Raw genomic sequence first — 19,529 nt, 5'->3', positions numbered from 1 at the left:
AACTGTGATTCAGTTTCGCTTAGTTCATACATCAGGTGGACTATTATACATTTACATTAACCTCAGATTTAAGTTCATTAGAACTTAACATTTAATTTTACTGTCAGGTGGACAATTATACATTACCATGAACCTCAGCTTTAATAGAACATTAAAGTAATAATTACAATATTATTTAAATTCAATATTTTATCTTTGATGTTTTTACCCATGTTTATTTGCATTATCTGCAGTACCACAAAAGGACCCTCTAGTTGCATAAGGATCCATGTCTTAGGGAATCAAAGACAGAGTAGTTCAAACTCATTACACATACCTGAAAAGACCTTAAAATTGTGATACAGTTATGCCCAAATCCCCAAGAAAACGCAAGACTTTAATCTGTAAAATCTATTTAGCAACATAACAAAATGAGAAAAAAGGGAATGAAAATATTCACTTTAAAATGGGCAAAAATAAAACCTGCTGATACTAAGCAACAATTACAACTGTTTATATTCCTACTAAAGGCATAGTATTACTGATATTGAGTTTAATTTTGATTCATTTTATTTATATATATATATATATATATATATATATATATATATATATATATATATATATATATATATATATGTAACCCAGCCATTAGGGGCACAAGCCAGTGCACTCTTAGTGCCGGTCCCAAGCCCGGTAAATGGGGAGGGTTGCGTTAGGAAGGGCATCCAGCGTAAAACATGTGCCAAATCAAATATGCGGATCACAAAGGAGAATTTCATACCGGATCGGTCGAGGCCCGGGTTAACAACGACCGCCACAGGTATCGTTAGCCGACAGGGTACCGTGGAAATTGGGCTACTGTTGGTCAAGGAGGAGAAGGAGAGGAGGAAGACGCCTACAGAGACGGCAGGAAAAGGAGCAGTGTAGGAGAGTAGAGGTTCGGGTTGGTACTTTAAATGTTGGTACTATGACGGGTAAAGGGAGAGAGATAGCTGATATGATGGAGAGGAGAAAGGTAGATATGCTGTGTGTTCAGGAGACCAAGTGGAAAGGGAGTAAGGCCAGGAACATTGGAGGTGGGTTTAAACTGTTTTATCATGGTGTGGATGGGAAGAGAAATGGTGTAGGGGTGATTCTGAAGGAAGAGTACAGTAAGAGTGTAGTAGAGGTGAAGAGAGTTTCTGATAGGGTGATGATCGTGAAGGTGGAAGTTGAAGGATGATGATAAATGTCATCAGTGCCTATGCTCCACAAGTTGGCTGTGAGATGGAGGAAAAGGAAAGATTCTGGAGTGAATTAGATGAAGTGGTAGATGGTGTACCTAGGAAAGAACGATTGGTGATTGGGGCAGACTTTAATGGGCATGTAGGTGAAGGGAACAGAGGTGATGAGGAGGTGATGGGTAGGTATGGTTTTAAGGAGAGGAATGTGGAAGGGCAGATGGTGGTAGATTTTGCTAAAAGGATGGAAATGGCAGTGGTGAACACGTATTTTAAGAAGAAGGAGGATCATAGGGTGACGATAAGAGTGGAGGAAGGTGCACACAGGTGGACTATGTGCTATGCAGGAGATGCAACCTGAAGGAGATTGGAGACTGTAAGGTGTTGGCGGGGACAGTGTAGCTAGACAGCATCGGATGGTGGTCTGTAGGATGGTTTTGGAGGCGAAGAAGAAGAGGAGGAAAGTAAGGATTGAAAGAAGAATAAGATGGTGGAAACTGAAGGAGGAAGAGTGTAGTGTGAGGTTCAGGGAAGAGGTCAGACAGGGGCTTGGTGGTGGTGAAGAGGTGCGGATGATTGGGCAACTACTGCAGGAGTGATGAGGAGGCAGCTAGAAAAGTACTTGGTGTGACATCTGGAAATAGAAAGCAAGACAAGGAGACGTGGTGGTGGAATGAGGAAGTGCAGGAGAGCATTAGGGAAAGAGGTTGGCAAAACAGAAGTGGGATCGACAGAGTGATGAGAAAAGTAGGCAGGAGTACAAGGAGATGCGGCAGCAGGTAAAAGGGATGTGGCGAAAGCCAAGGAAAAGGCATATGAGGAGCTGTATAAGAGGTTGGACACTAAGGAAGGAGAAAAGGATTTATACCGATTGGCCAGGCAGAGGGACCGAGCTGGGAAGGATGTACTGCAAGTTAGAGCAATAAAGGATGGAGAGGAAATGTGTTGACTAGTGAGGAGAGTGTGTTGAGAAGGTGGAGGGAGTATTTTGAGCAGCTGATGAATGAGGAAAATCACAGAGAGAGAAGGTTGGAGGATGTGGAGTTGGTGAAGCAGGATGTAGATAGGATTAGTAAGGAGGAAGTGAGAGCAGCGATTAAGAGGATGAAGAATGGAAAGTCGGTTGGACCAGATGACATACCGGTAGAAGCGTGAGATGTTTAGGAGAGATGGCAGTGGAGTTTTTAACCAGATTGTTTAACAGGATTCTGGAAGGGGAGAGGATGCCTGAGGAATGGAGAAGGAGTGTGCTGGTACCGATCTTTAAGCATAAGGGAGATGTGCAGACCTGCAGTAACTACAGGGGAATTAAGTTGATCAGTCACACCATGAAGTTATGGGAAAGAGTAGTGGAAGCCAGGCTGAGAGAAGAGGTGACCATCTGTGAGCAACAGTATGGTTTCATGCCGAGGAAGAGCACCACAGATGCCTTATTTGCTTTGAGGATGTTGATGGAGAAGTATAGAGAAGGACAGAAGGAATTGCATTGTGTATTTGTGGATTTAGAGAAAGCGTCGACAGAGTGCCAAGAGAGGAGTTGTGGTATTGTATGAGGAAGTCAGGTGTGTCAGAGAAGTATGTGAGGGTGGTGCAGGACATGTATGAGGACAGTGTGACGGCAGTGAAGTGTGCAGTAGGTACGACAGACTGGTTCAGGGTGAAGGTTGGACTGCATCAAGGATCGGCCCTGAGCCCTTTCCTGTTTGCAGTGGTGATGGACAGGTTGACGGACGAGGTCAGACAGGAGTCTCCTGGACTATGATGTTTGCAGATGATATTGTGATTTGTGGTGAGAGTAGAGAGCAGGTTGAGAAGAGCCTGGAGAGGTGGAGATATGCGCTGGAGAGAAGGGGAATGAAAGTCAGTAGGAGTAAGACAGAGTACATGTGTGTGAATGAGAGGGAGGGCAGTGGAGTGATGCGGTTGCAGGGAGAAGAGGTGGAGAAGGTGGAGGAGTTCAGGTACCTGGGGTCAACAGTGCAAAGTAATGGAGAGTGTGTTAGAGAAGTAAAGAAAAGAGTGCAGGCAGGGTGGAGTGGTGGAGAAGAGTGACAGGAGTGATTTGTGATAGTAGGGTATCTGCAAGAATGAAAGGGAAAGTTTATAGGACTGTGGTGAGACCTGCGATGTTGTATGGATTAGAGACAGTGGCATTGAGTAAAAGACAGGAGGCAGAGCTGGAGGTAGCAGAGCTGAAGATGTTAAGGTTTTGTTGGGAGTGACGAGGATGGACAAGATTAGAAATGAGTTTATTAGAGGGACAGCACATGTAGGATGTTTTGGTGACAAGGTGAGGGAGGCGAGATTGAGATGGTTTGGACATGTGCAGAGAAGGGACATGAATTATATTGGTAGAAGAATGCTGAAGATGGAGCCACCAGGTAGGAGGAAAAGAGGAAGGCCAAGGAGGAGGTTCATGGATGTGGTGAGGGAAGACATGCAGGTAGTTGGTGTGAAAGAGGCAGATGTAGAGGACAGGGTGGTATGGAGACGGATGATCCGCTGTGGCGACCCCTAATGGAGCAGCCGAAGAAGAAGAAGAAGATATATATATATATATATATATATATATATATATATATATATATATATATATATATATATATATATATATATATATAAAAGAAGTATATATATCTGAAACTACTGAATAATATTTTCATATGCAAATTTTATCCAATGTGAAAACAGCAAAAGTGGTCAAACATAATAAAATGGAAATATATTCACATTAGACACATTTAATCATGCTGTAACAAAAGTAAATATTATAAAAAACATTTATGAAGTTTTATGTTTCTTTAGCCGTTACAGGAACATGTCACTTAGGATTACTTAATTACCTCATACTTGTCTAAACTTAAGAAAAGGTCGTTTAATAAATTTACAAATCACTTCATATTAGTTGTTTTGGATTTATAGTGTGAATGAGAATAATTCAATTATCCATCAACAATGGCGACTCTGACATTATGACCTTCAACTGATCCTCAAGATATAAAAGATTTCTGGATTGTCAGAGTGGAGAACAGGAATAACCCAATGCTGGCAGAGACTGAGGAAATGAGGCCAAACAGGAGCTGCTTGATGCCAGACAGCATGTGGAAATGCTGCACAAGGTTACTTAGGTCGGCTCTGAAACATGCTATTATGTCACTGCTTGGTAAATGATCCTGATGACCTTCTTGATTTACTTTTCTACATTATAATTATACGAAAAAAGGAATTGGCATTTGCTATATATGTATAGTACATCTTTTAGTAGTCTGGTAAACAGTCTAACAATAGACTTAATTTTCAAGAGGAATTATTATTATTATAATGCTGTACCTGATATTTCTTACAACAAATGTAACATTCACAGACCGAGTTACAGAGCAACATATTTTCTAGCCTCCAGAGAACAAAATTCTTAAAAATTACGTATACATTTTAAAAGAATGTTATCATAGTACATATTAAATATGGTGTCCAATTAAAATATATGATAATCAATCATTAAAAACAATAAATGTAAAAAATAATAATAATAATAAAATAAAATAATAAAGGCTGTGTTAACAGATTGAATACATTTTAAATCTAAGATATGCATGCAAACTGCCATGTTGTAAAAAAACAAAAAAACAAGGTATTTAAAATTAAGGGAATCATAAGTTTATAAGAACAAAAGAAATGTCAGCACTTACCTGTTGAAATTATTCTACTTACCTGCAATTTTTTTGGTCCTAGTTGAAGAGACAGTGATGATCAACGCATCAATGTTCAGAACCACAAGCTGGAAAAGTGAAAAGATGAAGCACAATATAAATGCAATACCAATAACACTATAAACATTTCTACTCAAAGCAAAACTTTCCAAACGCCACATTTGAAGCAACAATACGCTACAAGTATAGTAGATGTCTTTCACATCAAAGTTGCACTCAGAGTGCATCACCACCACCCAACCCAAAACAAGAAGAAAAAAAAAAGCTGCTTGGCCTCTAAAAATAAATAAGGCGAATACTGCGATGCCACAGCTGCAGTGTGTAGCAGAGATGTTCCATTCACTTGAATTAAGTCAGGAATTTTGAATAGTCATTTGGCACCCATTGAGTCATCATGGAGACATTTCAGTGCTCTAAGTGATCTTTTAACACCATTATTTGCAAATTCCACAGATCTCTTCGCACAAGTATTTGTAAAATACAAACCTGTAAACCAATTGTTCCATTTTCTGCACAATTGAAAACCAAGGTGTTTAACAAAATATTAGTATTTAATACATACATGTATGTATAATATTTGCGTTTAAAAATGTGTTTACAATTTTTTAAATATGATTGTAGCTAAATAAATATTTTGTTAACAAATTAAAACTACAAAGGGACAAAGACTAATATGGTGTCTCTATCCGCAGTGAACCGTAATAAGAAGGTGAAGCGAGCTAATTTTATCAATCATCAACTTCTGAACAAGTGTATAGTAAATATCTGTCAAGTGCGTATTTTCTACAATTTAATACCACGTTGAAATATGGTATTGGAAAGATCTTTGGATTTCTATGTATTTAATATTTCACTCTTAAATATAGTGCGGTGAGTTAGCAAATAACTGTGAGTGTGAACTGAGGGTGTGTTAGAATCTCACCCTGAGTGCTCTTGGGACATATACTGTAACAATAAAACGGTTAGTGAAAATAAATAAACAAATATACTATTTCATTTTTGTTGTGTGTGTGTATGTACTTTGTCTACACATCTTGCTTGTTTCTAGTACAAAATATTTAAACCATAAAAAGATCACTCTGTCTCTGCAACAGAATGCCAGAACAGAACAAAAACTGATCTTAGCAATCTTATGTGCTAAACTCATTTAAAAGCATAGTCTTTGAGTTAATTATCCTAAGATAGCAAAGCCTTCAAATGTAAAAATAACAGTGTCTGAAGAGTTAACATGAATTTGCAAGTGGCTGTCACACATCCATCATATTTAAAACACTTTTACTACACACATCCAACTAAAGAGCAGATTTTAACTGAATCGGAATTTAACATGTAACAAAACCGAACACTGCAACAATCAATACACATAATACAGGTAGTCCACGAATTATGATGAAGATGCATTCTGATGACCCCATTATAAATTAAAATATGAGGTGTAGTATACTCTAATTTGTTAATAAATGAACAAATTACAGTACATAATTTAGCAAAACAGAGCAATCTACAGTATACGTAAGAGGCAGCAGGAACTTGAACCATCACTGGTCCATGGTGGAGCATGTGTTGCTACATTTTCCTGCCACGTGAAACTTTAAATACTATTACAATTTTGAAGCATCGCTAAATACTAATTTGTAACATTGTAACTTAGACATTTGATGTCTACTCAAGAAAGAAATACATCAGGCCTTCAAGGTCAGGGTTTATGAGTGTCTTAAATCTTACTGCTAATCATATTTAAATCATGTTTTCACAATTCTTTTAGATTATATTATCTAAAATCTAAAAGATTATAGATAATAAATTAATACTAAACCCAATAATATATCAGTACTAAAACCTAATTAAACATTTCTGAAAAAACGAAAAAATTGTAAACAGTGATGCACCTGATTCACCCTGACAGATGTTCTCAATCTCCATGTCAGGCCAGAAGCATTATACACAAACAGATTATAATCTGTAAAAAGCACTGAGCAAAAAACAAAATAAGAAAAACATGCCTTTAAACAAGTGTACAGTAATTAATTGATCAGCTAGTTCAGAACAATGTTGCAATATTCTTGCTTTTGCTATTATTATAGATGACACAGGAGACCCAAACCAAAGAATGTGAATCCCAGTAAATTCTTGACAAATTCTCATTAATCTGTCGTTAAATGTTATTATTATGTTGCTCTTTGTAATCCATTGACAGGGCATTTAGGTCAGAACAAAACACTAAGCTACCTCATGGACCATTTTATTGGCCAGGCATTTGTGGCTATCTCTGAAGATGTGTGGCATATCAGCTTTGTAAATGTAAATGTAAGCTTATATTTATACATTAGTTAAAAACTTGTTTTATAATTTCAGAAAGCATCCACTAGTAATCTGGTACAATGTCTAAAATCACCACAAATCCAGTCTGCTTTACTGTTTAGATTATTCAAAAAATAATACAAATGACCATATGTCTGTGACCAAAAGCCTTTACTCTGAAACTATTACCTGTAATATTGTAATATTTTACACTGAATAAACATAACCTAGTTAAATTTGAACTTAACCAGGACTTACTCAGAGACTGACAAAAAGCATCTGGAAAAGTTTAAGGGAGTCTGGCTAAACTGTTTTATACACACTTCAGAAGGGGATTAAAATTCCTATGTCCTGAGACCATGGCTGAATTAGTTTCTACAGTCACATTAAATTCTAAAAAGGTTAAACTAAGATAGGGTTACAGAAATTAAAATTATGCATCCAGTGCATCACAAGCACAACAACCTCTGAACTTTTACTGCTTAGTAAATATCTGGCAAGACATTCACTGTCATTTAATACATGTTAGAATATGGTATTGGAAAAAGATATTTGGATTTCCCTGTACCTCACCCCAAATGACCGTGGTTAGATATAAATGAACAGTTAATCAAGAAAAATGAATGAATTTCGTTCTAATCTCTTACTAGTACTTTGTTGGCATATCTAAAATATACTGACATTTTCAGCATTTCATTAGAATACATAAGGAGAAAGTCTTATAAAGAATAATACATTATGCTTCAGTTTTTAGATTTTAAAATAAGAATTAAATCGTTTTGGCAGTTTATAAAGGTCTCATGATATTGACAGTTTCCAAAGAGGACTAATGCATGTGCCTTGTAAAAATATTTATAACATAAAAAGATCACTCTGTCCCTGCATGAGAACACCGGTCATAAACCTGATCTTAGTAATCTTCAGTGCCAAACTCATTAAAAAACATAGTCTTCAAGTGACGTTAGATCATTTTAACATGGCACAGCATTCAAATGTAAAAATAACAGTGCCGGTAAGCTTTACTTGAAAATTCAAGTGGCGCACACACATACTTCGTATTGATCCTTTAAGTCTTTGAGAAAAACAATTTAACCTTGTGCACTGAAGTGTTACATTTTAATTTTTATTGGACCAACTTGAGTATCCGATCAAAGATTTTTAATTATTTAGTTAAAATTGGGAAGGTAAAGAAAATAAAACTTTTACAAAGATTAACAATGTATGAAACCAAGTACAGCAATAGTCATTAAACAGAAGACTAATATTTTATTATATAATATGATACACAAACACACATCACACGTGATGTTTACTTAGAGAAGAAATACATCAGGGCTGTATTCATGACCAAACTTGGCCAGTTGGATCTGCTGAGTGAACATTAATATCACTATATAAGACTGTCCTCAAAAGACTGAGCCTATCTCTTCCACCCTGCTAGGTGAGGGTTTAGGTGTGTCTTAAATCTACATGTAACTGTTAATTATTTTTAGTTTTCAAATTTCTTGGATAATGGTGTTTATTCATTTAATTCTTTCTTCTACTTTTACAGAATCCAGCGAGTGCCGGTCCTTCTCTGCTCATTAGTTCTAAATTAGAAGTCAACTAAGGTAAAACATTGCAAATATTATGTACATGAGAATGATATTAGGGCTTCCTTTTAAGGTTGTTAATTTATATTTAAAACAGTGCAAGAAAAATAAGTTTGTGAATACAAAAATGTATCTACATTTTAATAAAATCTAGAAAACTCACTAATGGTGTACAAATGTTAAATGGCTAATCAGTACAATATGGGAAACATCAAGTTACATCATATCACAAGTGAGTATGCTATTCAAATTACAAGTATGGTTTGATTCCCCAGTAACACACCACCATGGGGGATGGAGAAATGGAGTGTTTTGGCCTGCAGCCATCTTCCTCCGGAAGCCGGAAAGGGAGAGGCTTGAAGCTCAGACCAGGCCTTTTGATGCAAAATCGGCAGTTTTTGTGACCCATGCAACTGAGATATACGTCAAGGGTACACTGAAGAGTAAAGAGGGTGGCAAAGCCACTGTAGAAACTCAGGATGGAAAAGTAAGTGACAAGTATAAATCTAACTTTACCTCAAATATAAAAAGCTGTGTAGCTGTGTTAATGTCACAGAGGGTAAAGGAAAATTATGTACCTTTATTTTACAGACTGTCACCGTTAAGGAAGATGAAATCTTTCCAATGAATCCTCCAAAGTTTGACAAAATTGAGGACATGGCCATGATGACTCACCTCAGTGAACCGTCTGTGCTGTACAACCTCAAGGAGCGTTACGCAGCATGGATGATCTATGTAAGAATCACCTAATACTGAATAACATGAAGAGTGTGCACTAACACATAATTAAAAATTTCTCTGGACACTTCTTCAGACCTACTCAGGGTTGTTCTGCGTCACTGTGAACCCATACAAGTGGCTCCCAGTGTATGACACTGTTGTTGTGGTGGGATACAGAGGAAAAAAGAGAGTTGAAGCCCCACCTCACATCTTCTCCATCTCTGATAACGCCTATCAGTTCATGCACACTGGTATGATATTGTCAACCACTTTAAGGGTAATGGAATAAATGTTTATGGCAGGGGTATGTTCAAAGAGCACACAAGAATGTGTAGATAAATGAGGTTATGATTCTCTTTGTTCTTTTAGATCGTGAAAACCAGTCTATACTGATTACGTAAGTTCAAACTCATATCTGAATAATTTCATTTGCCGTGGTGTTCATTAAACTTGATATGAAGTACAGAGTAAACCCAATTATGTTCATTTTACTCCAGTGGAGAATCTGGTGCAGGAAAGACTGTGAACACAAAACGTGTCATTCAGTACTTTGCAACAATCGCAGTGACTGGACAGAAAAAGGCAGAGCCTGCTGCTGGAAAAATGCAAGTAAGTGAAAAAATTTACTAAATGCAAAATCTACATTTTTATCATTTGTCAAATATCTATTATAAACATCTGCTTCTGTTGCAAGGGCTCCTTGGAAGACCAAATTGTTGCAGCCAACCCACTGCTGGAGGCTTATGGTAATGCAAAGACCGTGAGGAATGACAATTCATCTCGTTTTGTAAGCATACAAATAAGCTAACACAATGAGAATGATAAAAAAAAAAACATAAAAGTACATTGCTTTAATCTTAAATGGTTTTAATTTCAGGGTAAATTCATCAGAATTCATTTTGGGCAAACCGGCAAGCTGGCCTCAGCTGATATTGAAACTTGTAAGATTTAGCTGACAATACCAGCAAATTCCATTTTATTTTGGCTTATGTGCATATGTAGTACATAAGCAATACTACATATTTTTGTAAAGTCTGGGCATGTTCATGATTAATGTGTTACAAAACAATGAACAGATCTGCTGGAAAAGTCAAGAGTCACTTTCCAGCTGTCTGCTGAGAGAAGCTACCACATTTTCTACCAGCTCATGACTGGACACAAACCCGAGCTGCTTGGTAAGAAATCTCATGTACTGCAATGTTACTAAAATCCCTGCATGTTAGTTTAAAGAACAGATTTGTGTGAATGACAATGAATTATTTTATCCTTGTACAGAGGCACTGCTCATCACCACCAACCCTTATGATTACCCAATGATCAGCCAGGGTGAAATCACAGTCAAGAGCATTGATGATGTGGAGGAGTTCATTGCCACAGATGTAGGAAGAAATTATTTTATAAACATGTTTGTGTGTGTTTTAATTTAAAAGATAACATGACCAATGTCTTCTCTTTATCAAACAGACTGCCATTGACATTCTTGGCTTCACTGCTGATGAGAAATTTAATATCTACAAGCTGACCGGTGCTGTGATGCATCATGGCAACATGAAGTTCAAGCAGAAGCAGAGAGAGGAGCAGGCTGAGCCTGATGGCACAGAGGGTACATTTAAAGAAATAAATAGTTTCATATAGAACAAGTAACCTTTATCATGTAAGAATGACATTGCTTTCTTGACATCAGTTGCTGATAAAATCGCGTACCTCATTGGACTGAACTCAGCTGACATGCTGAAAGCTTTGTGTTACCCCAGAGTCAAAGTCGGAAACGAGTTTGTGACCAAAGGCCAGACTGTACCACAGGTAACGTATCATTAGTGACTAATAGAAAAAAGAATTAAAGTTTGAGTTTTCACAGAACGAATAAACAATTATGGATTATACTTTCAGGTGAACAATTCCGTGTCTGCCCTTTCTAAGTCCATCTATGAGAAAATGTTCTTGTGGATGGTCATTCGTATCAATGAGATGTTGGACACAAAGCAGCAAAGGCAGTACTTCATCGGTGTGCTGGACATCGCTGGATTTGAGATCTTTGATGTAAATAAATGTTTTCCTCCATGATATGTGCTCTGATGGTTTCTGCAATACTTTGACAATGTCTAATCTATTGCTGAACTCTAACAGTACAACAGCTTGGAGCAGCTCTGCATTAACTTCACAAATGAGAAACTGCAACAGTTTTTCAACCACCACATGTTCGTGCTGGAACAAGAGGAGTACAAGAAAGAAGGTATCGAGTGGGAGTTCATTGACTTTGGTATGGACTTGGCTGCCTGCATTGAGCTTATTGAGAAGGTAAGTTATTGTGGTGTCAGTACAATTAATGTCATCAATAAAATAATCATACTTTCACCACTAAAACTCCAGTGATCTCTAATAAAAAATCTGTCACCAACAGCCAATGGGCATCTTCTCCATCCTTGAAGAGGAGTGCATGTTCCCCAAGGCTACAGACATGTCCTTCAAGAACAAACTTCATGACCAGCACCTTGGCAAATGCAACGCCTTCCAGAAGCCAAAGCCTGGCAAAGGCAAAGCTGAGGCTCACTTCTCCCTGGTGCACTACGCCGGCACTGTGGACTACAACATTACCGGCTGGTTGGAAAAGAACAAGGATCCACTGAACGACTCTGTTGTACAGCTGTACCAGAAATCAGCAAACAAACTGATGTGCCACCTTTATGCAGCCCATGCTGGTGATGGTAAGAGCAACATTTATAGATATGAACTATTACTGCTGATAAACTGCAGCTTAAATGTGCTGTTTCTGATATAAACTTGTACATATATAAAGCAAAGAATATCAATACACTTTAACTCTGATGTGCAGCTGATGCTGGAAAGAAGGCTGGCAAAAAGAAGGGTGGTTCCTTCCAGACAGTGTCTGCATTGTTTAGGGTAAATATTTCAGCTTATTCGTGTGAATATACAATAAACAAAATCTATGCAATGACTGACTTTTGAAGTGTGACATCTACAGGAGAACTTGGGCAAGCTGATGAGCAACTTGAGGAGCACTCACCCTCACTTTGTGCGTTGCTTGATTCCAAATGAGTCCAAGACTCCAGGTCAGTTCTCTTCACATTTTCCTACATTTATAATGAATAATTAAACAGCATCATATTTATGCACTGAACTGGAACCTCTAGGTTTGATGGAGAACTTCCTGGTCATCCACCAGTTGAGGTGTAATGGTGTGCTGGAGGGTATCAGAATCTGCAGAAAGGGATTCCCCAGCAGGATCCTCTATGGTGACTTCAAACAGAGGTCATCTGAATTCTACATATAATTAATGCTAATTGTAAAACACCTCAAAATACCTTCAGTTCTACACATGAGTTGTGGGCAAACACATGAAAATATGTACATTATATATTCTGTAATAAATATATCATTTTAGATACAAAGTCTTGAATGCCAGCGTCATCCCAGAGGGACAGTTCATTGACAACAAGAAAGCTTCAGAGAAACTCTTGGGCTCCATTGATGTGGATCATACACAGTACAAGTTTGGACACACCAAGGTTTGTAGTTTTGTCAGAACAAAAGTATTATTGTTGGTACTAAAAACACTCTGATTATCTGATTTCTAGAAAAATACAAATTAAAGGAACATTTACCTTTTAAATGTACATAAATAAAATCTATTAAAAGACTTATTATACATTTCCGTTGTAAAATTTCCTTAAATAAAGGATCTGATTATCTTTCTGAACCTGCAGGTGTTCTTCAAAGCCGGTCTGCTGGGAACCCTTGAGGAGATGCGAGATGATAAACTAGCCCATCTGGTGACCATGACTCAGGCTTTGTGTCGTGGTTTCATCATGAGGAGGGAGTTTTCCAAGATGATGGAGAGGAGGTATGTTAAGATGACAAAAGATGGAAAACATATACAAAACCAGTACAGAAACAATACAATAGGTGACCGAATTCATCTTAAATTCCAGGGAATCCATCTATTCCATCCAATACAACATCCGCTCATTCATGAATGTGAAACACTGGCCATGGATGAAGTTGTACTTCAAGATCAAGCCTCTTCTCAAGACTGCAGAGACTGAGAAGGAAATGGCAGCCATGAAGGAGAACTTTGAGAAAATGAAGGAGGACTTGGCAAAAGCACTGGCTAGGAAGAAAGAGCTTGAGGAGAAGATGGTTTCTCTGCAACAGGAGAAAAATGACCTGCAACTAGCAGTAGCCTCTGTAAGTTTCCATACAGAGTTTAAGTACATTTCTAATAAAATTGGAATTTATTATATTAAAAACCCACATTAACAGGAATCAGAGAGCCTTTCTGATGCTGAGGAAAGATGTGAGCAACTCATCAAAAGCAAGATCCAGCTTGAAGCTAAGCTCAAGGAGACAAATGAGAGACTGGAGGACGAGGAGGAAATCAATGCTGAGCTGACTGCCAAGAAGAGGAAACTGGAGGATGAGTGCTCTGAGCTGAAGAAGGACATTGATGACCTGGAGCTCACCTTGGCCAAAGTGGAGAAGGAGAAACATGCCACCGAGAACAAGGTTTGTGTGTTGCACTGTAAATGAACAAATGCTACACACTGTACTATTGATACAGTCACTAAATCCAGACTGAGACTATGGTTAGATGCTTTACACGCCACTGTTGTGGATCTGAGTGATAGTAATTGAGATTAGGAAATTACTTACTAAAGATAAGAAAGTGCTACTCTTATCTTCCACAAAAAACGTAGGTAATGATTACAGGTAGTAATATGGTCCTATGAAATTATTTCGCACAGGTCAAGAACCTCACTGAAGAAATGGCATCTCTGGATGAGAACATTGCCAAGCTCACTAAGGAGAAGAAAGCCCTCCAAGAGGCACACCAGCAGACTCTGGATGATCTCCAGGCAGAGGAAGACAAAGTCAACACTCTGACCAAATCCAAGACCAAGCTTGAACAACAAGTTGATGATGTAAATATCCATACTGTAATTCATAAAAGATTCAGCAGTTATGATTATCAGGTGTTTTAATAAGATGCATTATCAAATTTAGCTTGAAGGTTCTCTGGAACAAGAGAAGAAGCTGCGTATGGACCTTGAGAGAGCCAAGAGAAAGCTTGAAGGTGACTTGAAACTGGCCCAAGAGTCCATAATGGACCTGGAGAACGACAAGCAGCAGTCTGATGAGAAGATCAAGAAGTGAGTGGGTCTTACAATGATAAAGCAACAAATACAAATCTGTTTATAAAAATATTTACATGTTACTTTTCCCATTTCATCAAAACAGGAAGGACTTTGAAACAAGTCAACTTCTGAGCAAGATTGAAGATGAACAGACCCTGGGTGCCCAGCTTCAGAAAAAGATTAAAGAGCTCCAGGTACTTCTTTTGTGAGAAACAATAATATTCAGGCTTGTAGAGGAAAATTCAAATGTCTAAAAAAAAAAAAAAATCCTGATTTCAGGCTCGCATTGAAGAGCTGGAGGAAGAAATCGAGGCTGAGCGTGCAGCTCGTGCTAAAGTTGAGAAGCAGAGAGCTGATCTCTCCAGGGAACTTGAGGAGATCAGTGAGAGGCTGGAGGAAGCTGGAGGTGCCACCGCTGCTCAGATTGAGATGAACAAGAAGCGCGAGGCCGAGTTCCAGAAACTGCGTCGTGATCTGGAAGAATCCACTCTGCAGCATGAAGCTACAGCTGCTGCACTCCAAGAAACAAGCTGACAGTGTTGCTGAGCTCGGAGAGCAGATCGACAACCTTCAGCGTGTCAAACAGAAGCTGGAGAAGGAGAAGAGTGAATATAAAATGGAGATCGATGATCTCTCCAGTAACATGGAAGCTGTGGCCAAATCAAAGGTATTAGACATTAAAATCTCATCATCCTGGTTAACTTCATCTAAAGCCTGAAGTGTCTTAAGGTTCTGAGTCAACAACAATTGGAGATACATTCACAGGCAGAAAGGACGTGTTTTACTACATTTAAATATATCTGCATTATATACGTACGCTTCTCTTTCCAGGCTAACCTAGAAAAGATGTGCCGCACCGTAGAGGACCAGCTGAGTGAACTCAAAGCTAAGAATGATGAACATGTTCGTCAACTCAATGACATCAGCACACAAAAAGCCCGCCTTCAGACTGAGAATGGTACGTTAAATCACGATAAAGCGGAGAATCCTGAAATCACACGATCAGTTTTAGTAACATAATTCACACTCCTGTTAAAGGTGAATTCAGCCGTCAGCTGGAGGAGAAAGAAGCACTTGTTTCTCAGCTGACCAGAGGAAAACAAGCTTACACTCAGCAGATCGAGGAACTCAAAAGACATATCGAGGAGGAAGTCAAGGTAGAACACACACAGTGTAATGCAAATCTGACAAATGGTATAATAATAACAATATTAACACTAACTAATATAAATATATATATAACACATTTTACTTCTAGGCAAAGAACGCTCTGGCTCATGCTGTCCAATCAGCTCGTCACGACTGTGATCTTCTCAGAGAGCAGTTTGAGGAAGAGCAGGAGGCCAAGGCTGAGCTTCAGCGTTCAATGTCAAAGGCCAACAGTGAGGTGGCTCAATGGAGAACCAAATATGAGACTGATGCCATCCAGCGTACAGAGGAGCTTGAGGAGGCCAAGTAAAAACACATAAGATATGGTTTTATGGAAAAATGATGCCCTTACACATTTTCAGTGATGCAAACCAAACTTTGTTATCCACCTAGGAAAAAGCTTGCTCAGCGCCTCCAAGAGGCTGAGGAAACTATTGAAGCAGTGAACTCCAAATGTGCTTCTCTGGAGAAGACCAAGCAGAGACTGCAAGGTGAAGTGGAGGACCTCATGATTGATGTTGAGCGATCCAACGCCCTGGCTGCTAACCTCGACAAGAAACAGAGGAACTTTGACAAGGTCTAGAATCCGTCACCTGAATGTCGTGTACAAGACAATGCTGATCTGTACAAGTAGCATAGTATGTAACTGTCCTCCATATTTTCAGGTCTTGGCAGAATGGAAGCAGAAGTTTGAGGAAGGTCAGGCTGAACTGGAGGGAGCTCAGAAAGAAGCTCGTTCTCTCAGTACTGAACTCTTTAAGATGAAGAACTCATATGAGGAAGCTCTTGATCATCTCGAGACCCTGAAGAGAGAGAACAAGAATCTGCAGCGTATGTAACCCAAACAAAACTGCATTTTCTATTACTTACTGAATTTTACTAAAGCACAAGTATCCAAAAACATTCACCTGGAAATGTTTCTTCTGCAGATGAGATCTCTGACTTGACTGAACAGATTGGAGAGACTGGAAAGACCATTCATGAGCTGGAGAAGGCAAAGAAGACAGTGGAAACTGAGAAATCAGAAATCCAGACTGCTCTTGAGGAAGCTGAGGTTACTATACATAACTGCAACAAGTAGAAATAAAGTACAACTGGATCTGCATCATATTGAACATTGAACATATTTTTCAGGGTACACTTGAACATGAAGAGTCCAAGATCCTTCGTGTCCAGCTTGAGCTCAACCAGGTTAAGAGTGAAATAGACAGGAAACTGGCTGAGAAAGATGAGGAGATGGAGCAGATCAAGAGAAACAGCCAGAGGGTGATTGAGTCCATGCAGACTACTCTGGACTCTGAGGTTAGGAGCAGGAATGATGCTTTGAGGGTCAAGAAGAAGATGGAGGGTGATCTGAATGAGATGGAGATTCAGCTGAGCCATGCCAACCGCCAGGCTGCTGAAGCCCAGAAACAGCTCAGGAATGTCCAAGGACAGCTCAAGGTCTGCCTTAATTTTTATTTTTATTTACAAGTTTTCTTTTGTTTCATATGATAAATGTAGTCAAAGTGATATCCACTGTCACACCAGGATGCCCAACTGCACCTTGATGAGGCTGTCAGAGGACAAGAAGAAATGAAGGAGCAGGTGGCAATGGTGGAGCGCAGGAATAACCTGATGCTGGCAGAGATTGAGGAACTGAGAGTTGCACTGGAGCAGACAGAAAGAGGCCGCAAAGTGGCTGAACAGGAGCTGGTTGATGCCAGTGAGCGTGTGGCACTGCTGCACTCTCAGGTTTGTTCCTACAACAAACTTTGGTGCCGATTTTACATTTTATGTACAATTATCCTAATGTTTTATTTTATTTTTTAAACAACAGAACACCAGTCTAATCAACACCAAGAAGAAGCTTGAGGGTGATCTGGTGCAGGTACAAGGTGAGGTGGATGATACTATCCAGGAGGCCAGGAATGCTGAGGAGAAGGCCAAGAAGGCCATCACAGATGTGAGTGTTCATAAATACTTTTTTCACCAGTGTCCTTTACAAATGCTTGAAATGTAATCCTGACACGTTCATGACCCACTCGATAGGCTGCTATGATGGCTGAAGAGTTGAAGAAAGAGCAGGATACCAGTTCTCACCTGGAGAGGATGAAGAAGAACCTTGAGATTACAGTCAAAGATCTGCAGCACCGTCTGGATGAAGCTGAGAACCTCGCAATGAAGGGTGGAAAGAAGCAGCTCCAGAAACTGGAGGCTAGGGTATGTGTATGCTGACCAAAATGAGGAATGAGTCATCATGTAAAAATGAAGGTTGCTTAAACAAATAATAATAATAGTATAAAATTTCTGTTGTAGGTGCGTGAGCTGGAGTCTGAAGTTGAAGCTGAACAGAGACGAAGTGCCGAATCCATTAAAGGAGTCCGCAAATATGAAAGACGGGTGAAAGAGCTTACCTACCAGGTATAACCTGAATTTAAGATCATGTAGACCATATCTTATTACAAGTAAAATAAAATCTTATTTAAGGCCAATCTTTTTAGAATGAGGAAGATAAGAAGAACGTGAATAGACTGCAGGACCTTGTGGACAAGCTTCAGCTGAAAGTAAAGGCCTACAAGAGACAGGCTGAGGAATCTGTAAGTGCTTTTTCTTACTTTCTTTTTTTTACAAATTATGCCATAAACTTAAAGGCTACTTGCTAGCCTGTCAAAGTGAATATTTTATATGATATGAATTGCTCTTCATTTAAGCAACTGTAACAGGGATAATATAAATCACTTTCACAGGAGGAACAAGCCAATACACACCTTTCAAGGTACAGGAAAGTGCAGCATGAGATGGAAGAAGCTCAGGAGCGTGCTGATATTGCTGAGTCCCAGGTCAACAAGTTGAGGGCCAAAAGCAGAGATATTGGGAAGGTACAGATAATTTCAACAAAATATATTGCAACAAGATATAAGTAAACCTCCATTTACAAACAAGATGTATGTAAACTGTCTTTTAAACCTTATCCCAAATTTCTTTTTACTAATAACGTATATACCTATTTTAGGGCAAGGAGGTGGCTGAATAAAAATGAAGATCATCAACATGTGACACCAACAAGGGTTCATATAATATGCAAATCTTGTTAAATGCCATGCACACATTAAGTTAAATAAAAGTGAAGCAAAGTTACGACTGCATTTTGTCCTTATTACTTGTTCAGCATATATAAAATCAGAATCAGTAATCACATATGCATCATAAGGTTTATTCAACATAAAAGACTAATGAATAGCTTATTCTTTTATTTTATTTCATATATTTTACATAACAAACTATACTTTAAAGTATAACTCTTGCTAATGCAAGCAATAGCTCTGTTGTCGTTTATTCCATCACATTAATTGTGATGTAATAGTTTATAGGCACTGAAGCTTACAGTAGGCTACAAGACTTTTTTTTTTTTCTTTTGACTCATTTTTTGTTAGTTTAAAATCTATGCTACAACAAAAATAATTAAAAATCAATAGATTACTTTTGAGGATGATAGGTGGAACTACTACATGCAGGACAAGAAATGTTGCAAAAACCTTTTACAATATATTCAGGTAATCACAGTAAACTCTGAACAACTCTGAACAGCTTTAAAAATGTGTTTCCACCATTTAAAAAGAGTGTATGTTCACCTAACTTCAAAGCCCCTCAATTAAAATCCAAGGCATTCTTTGACAAAATAAATAAGTATAAATCGTTACATTATTTAATTTTAAATAA

The 19,529-nt window shown here is 38.4% G+C and overlaps 1 pseudogene; it reads left to right on the top strand.

Annotated features, from left to right (window-relative positions):
• The first annotated feature begins 9,092 nt into the window (after positions 1 to 9,092).
• Positions 9,093 to 18,947, top strand: LOC124402440 (annotated as a pseudogene).
• The last annotated feature ends 582 nt before the right edge of the window (positions 18,948 to 19,529 follow it).

Source organism: Silurus meridionalis, chromosome 19 (assembly GCF_014805685.1).
Source record: "Silurus meridionalis isolate SWU-2019-XX chromosome 19, ASM1480568v1, whole genome shotgun sequence".
Lineage (NCBI taxonomy): Eukaryota > Metazoa > Chordata > Actinopteri > Siluriformes > Siluridae > Silurus > Silurus meridionalis.
The sequence above is the reverse complement of the archived record's forward strand: the minus strand, read 5'-3'. Positions and strand labels throughout refer to the sequence as shown.